At 36.8% G+C, this 4,952-nt stretch overlaps 1 long non-coding RNA gene across 1 annotated transcript; it reads left to right on the top strand.

Annotated features, from left to right (window-relative positions):
* The first annotated feature begins 675 nt into the window (after window positions 1–675).
* Window positions 676–3,100, top strand: LOC109280892 (uncharacterized). The gene is made up of 3 exons (XR_002087351.2): window positions 676–815; window positions 2,611–2,657; window positions 2,801–3,100. It is a non-coding gene; the product is annotated as an uncharacterized LOC109280892 (long non-coding RNA).
* The last annotated feature ends 1,852 nt before the right edge of the window (window positions 3,101–4,952 follow it).

Below are 4,952 nucleotides of genomic sequence, written 5' to 3'. Positions count from 1 at the left end.
GAGACAAAACTCTTGAGCTGCTGAACCATAAAAACGACGTGAAGGGAATGGGGCAAGGTTGAAATCAAGATAACACTGCCTCTAAAATCATTTACATTCAAACCATGCAAATATTGTATGCATGACTGCAGCATGCTGTGCTCTGCACAATGTCTGTGAAGCTGGAAGTGAGTATTTTTGTATTAAGGGAATCTTGGACAATTATTATCTCCTTAGACAATTCACCCAGCCAGAAGGTGTCACCACAAACAAGACAGGACCAGTGACAAGGGAGGCAAGTGAAATAAGAAATGTTATTTACATTCACATCCATGACACACGGAGCAATTTTAATGAGCAACTGATTGTTAATGCATACAGTGTTTTTTTGTAGATAGTAAACAATGGTAGGATATGTTATATTGATATTTTACAGGAGTTTAGAGTGCCTATTGTACTTATTTTTAAATGCTGGTGTGAGGGGACCACGAATCTGTATGGGATACATTGTGCATAATTAATTTTATGAATATTGAGTGAAGGATGATTTAATAAACAAAATATCAATTTAAGTGTAACTATGTATAGACCCAATGGTTTGCCATTTTATTGCTTTATGTAGATTGTTTTCTCTTATTTTATACCTTGATAAAACCTTTTAACGTTACTGTGGCCTCCCTCTTGCTTCCAAGTAAAGAGACAACAACAAATGCTTAAACAAATACAGACTTTTGTTAACAAACTGCACGTGCAAGAAGAAAAGTAAGAAGAATGCACTCAGAGATTGAACCACGTTTTCGCAGAAAGTTTCAGCAATGTATCTCTACAGAAACTGGGTATGCTCAATAGGACTTTATGAAAAAATAAATTCCTCTTTCCTCCTTTCCTGTCAAAAGGGACTTGTTAGAACAGAGTTGATTTCTGGTGACTTTTAAGACCGGCAGGCAGTAGCCACTGCCTTTCATAAGTGACTTTTGCAAAGCCCAAAAATACAGGTACATCTTTTAGAAATTAGTTACCTGAATGTCACAAATGATCAGGAGGCCCTGAATGGGAAATGGGTGAAATACAAAGAGGATGCTCTAACAGTTGAGAAAAATGAACAAGACAAGGGACTAGAAATGTCACTTCCCCAATTTTTAATGTCATAAGAATCTATCAAAAACTTTTGATTACTAGGTACTAGACTCCAATTACCATATTTTCTTAAAGACATCACACTCCCAGACACCTTATTTCAGACAGTCAGAATAAATGTCAAAAGATCTTTCTTTGAAACTGCTGGTAAGTACAGCATTTTCCCAGGGGAAAAACACAGGGATTTTCAGTCTGGGACGAAGAAAACATTGAGGCTGCTCTGTTAACCCCCTACATGCAGGATACCATAGATGTTGCTGGCTAAGACCAAATGCCCAACTCCTTTTTTCTTCTCAAACTGACCTAGATGGACAGCCAGCAGCTGAGGGCTCAGTCCTATCCAGCAGCACCTGCAGTTGACCAAGGGCCCACCCGATTTATTGAGCAGAAACCTGGCATGCTAGCACCCCGAGTTCAGCACTGCATTGGAAATAAAGGGTGTTTGTACGTGTGCTCCAGAGGTGGCAGGTGGGTGGGAAGGGCACTTTTAATTTAAGTGGCTCTGAGACCACTCTAATTGAAGTGCCACAGCGTCTCGTGTATCAGTGTCCCTGAACTTCAAAATGGTGGTGGGGGTGCTTTAACTTAAGCTCATCAGATAAGCATTAGTTAAAGAGCCCCCACCAATTTGAAGTATGGGGATAGCAATACACAAGACACGGAGGCTAGCTGGAGCGCGCTCATTAGCATACTCCAGCAGCCTTGATTAATCAAGTCTGCTCCAACATGCTGTGATTACAACACATCAGAGCATCTTTCCAGTACATCTACAGGCACCCAAAGTGCCGCAGCATGAGCCTCTGTGAGGGGAGAGAGAAATGTCCACAGCCAGCAGCTAAGGAGCCTCATGTGCTCATTATGTTGTTCCCTGTGCAGCACATACAACATCACTGTTTCTTTCCCTTAGCAGTGGCCCGAGGCAAAAAATGAGTGTTATTACCATATTTCTTTACTTAAATATGCACCCCAATTTCCAGCAGTTGATTTTTTAAAAACAGGTGCATGGTATATCTGAGAAAATACAGTATATTCGAAATAGTCTTTCTTGCAATATAATGCCCAGACACCACATTTCTCTGTATGCAGCATAGGGTTCCAAACAGAAAAGAGAACTGATACACAAAGATGGCAGAAGCTGAAACTCAGGCTTTGTGGAAGTCTCTTAAATTGTGAGCTTTCATTGTAATTGTTTTGTATAAAGGAAATGGCTCTTGTGGAAGAAGATCTGGGATTCCATATTGTGACAATATTTCAGTATGAGTAAAATATGCTATATGTAGCTTAGCACCATGCCTGAGATTAAGGGGGATGTCTCAAATGCTGATTGGGTTTTACAGATTTATACACAGTTGGGAGGAAGAATATATTCATACGAATTGTTTTTTTACTGGAGTGGCACAGCCCAAAGGCATTAGGAAATTATTATGCTTTGAATTTACACAGATAGATTATAATACCAATTTAAACATATATATGCTCCCCTTGCTTTCACAGGAGATTTCACCCATCTGAAGAGTGCTTTTTACTCACAACATAAGCAAGTAAGCTTTCACCAGGACTTTAACTATATCATTTTACATTTTTAATCCTATATCTTCATCAGTTAAGATTTGAATAAATGAATGTCTATTAATTTATTCTTCACCCTTGGCTATTTAAACTCTAGCCTTTGAATCCTATACAGGAATTAATTTGTTTTCCTGAGTATCAAGCCCCAGAGCTGTGAGAAAGGATTGAAAAGGAAACAGATGTTCACATTTGCATATGGACAGCCTACACCCATTTACCCAACCAACAATGTGGTAGTTGCTTCACATCTCATTTTTTGTCATAACCTTGTTTTATAAATGGTCAGCATGTCTTCAATGTCTTTTCAAAGGACAGTTTTTGGTTGTTTTCGGATTTCCGTTAATTTTATCTGTTATGCACAGTGTCTCAAGGGAATATAACAAACGTAAATAAAATAAATGTGGTTTCTTTCTCATTCTCTCTCGAAAAACATTGTTTTCACTGCCTGAGCACATAGTCATGTTTTTTTTTTCCTAATAATACTCCGATTAATCAAAAAGAATCAAGCACACTGCATAATGAAGCAAAGACGTTAATGTGATATTAGCATATAATTGCACTTGTTCTTTAAAAAGATATTGCAGACTCAGGGGATAAACATTGAGGATTGATGACTTCATAATAGCGACTCTTTCACCTTACTGAAATCTCATCTGACAAAAACATCTGCATGGGATTTAAGTGTAGAAATCTCACGTGGATGCTTTGGCTTGCTATGTGTAGATAATATGCATAGGGAAATTTTAGTAATATACTTTCTTATAAGTATAGAAAAATATATCATTTTTTTGCTTGGGAAGAGCAGGTTGGGATATTTTATTCTCCAAAAATTCTTTTGACATAGATAAGAAAGACTGGATCCAAACGATCTTGGGTTTAGTTCTTCAAATCCAAAACCTGCAGGGTGAGGTCTGATAGGAAGGGAAGAAACCTCAAAGCTTTCAAAACATTGCAAGTAAAAAGGAAATGGGAATGCATCTGAATTGTAGACATGTTTCTGTAGGATTCTAGTTCTGCAACTGCATAACTTGATTTGCAAAGTTCTACAGCAGTAAGACAACCTTGTTCTTTCTCTCATTTGATAATGATTTGGAACAGGTACCAATACTATCATATTACTATTCTAACAGCTTCTGGCAGTCTGAATGGAATTTGGTCCAAGAGTGCCTTTCAGAAGAGAGAGATTTTAACATACTCTACGTAAAGAAAGAATTCAGTGACTAGTGGATAGGCTACAATCTTTTTTGCCACAAGGGCACTGCGCCATTTAGAAAAATGAAATAACTTAAATAAATGTACCTTTATCTAATCATCACCATTCACAGGTATTAAATTAACAAAACAGCTGGTGAGGACCAGATTTGGAACAGTGTTACAGATTATACTTTTTATAGTTTGAAAGGACCAATGAGACTTTAGGCTGGAAAATAGGAATTATCCTTTGATGAATAATCGTATAGTTATATTAAAGCACGAAGGTCATTTTAGAAGTACCTTTAAATATCTTATACGTTAGGAGGTTTATAGGACTCACCAACATTTTAAAGATAGAATTGCAAGATAAGCAAATACAGGAGCCATTTTAATTTGCATACAATTGCAAAGATATAGATAATTACATGTGTACAAGGCAATTGCAAAATCAGGTCTGTGACTTAACTTTTTTCCATAACTGCAATTAGAGATGTTATGCAGTATTTGTGGGTTCATACCCTATGGACAGGGACAGTACCTATCCTATAGTCCTCTCTAGCTATGCTATGTGTCAACCAATATCCTGGGGCAAAATTGGAATTAAAAAAACTGTTTGGCCTAGATAGAAGAGCTGCAGTAATTGCTTCAGTGAAACATAATTGAAAGTCAAATTTGTAAAATCTTGACTTTTTTTAGCTTTATCTAAATAGCAGCATTTACAGGGTGAATTTACACAACAGGTGGCCATTTGCTATATTCAGAAGTATCCAAACATTTCAGGTTTTGCACAACTATAATCACAGTTTGAGCACTGCTAGATTTGGGAATGTTGATGTTTTGTTACTTTTAGAAACCATTTTATGACATTTTAAATTAACAAACAAATAAAACAAAAGCAAAAGGAAATGAAGAATCAAGAAAACATGCTGCAGCTCTGTTTTCTATTTTTCAGGATTCACTGAAAGCCAAGTATCTACATTTAATAAATGATGTTTGGCACACATTATAATCTGTATGGAAAATATGTACAGGAAAATTAACTATGTACTATTTTAAAAGCAATGGCCAGAAAG

This window comes from Alligator mississippiensis, chromosome 9 (assembly GCF_030867095.1).
Source record: "Alligator mississippiensis isolate rAllMis1 chromosome 9, rAllMis1, whole genome shotgun sequence".
Lineage (NCBI taxonomy): Eukaryota > Metazoa > Chordata > Crocodylia > Alligatoridae > Alligator > Alligator mississippiensis.
Note: the sequence above shows the minus strand (reverse complement) of the source record. Positions and strands in the feature narration are given on the sequence as shown.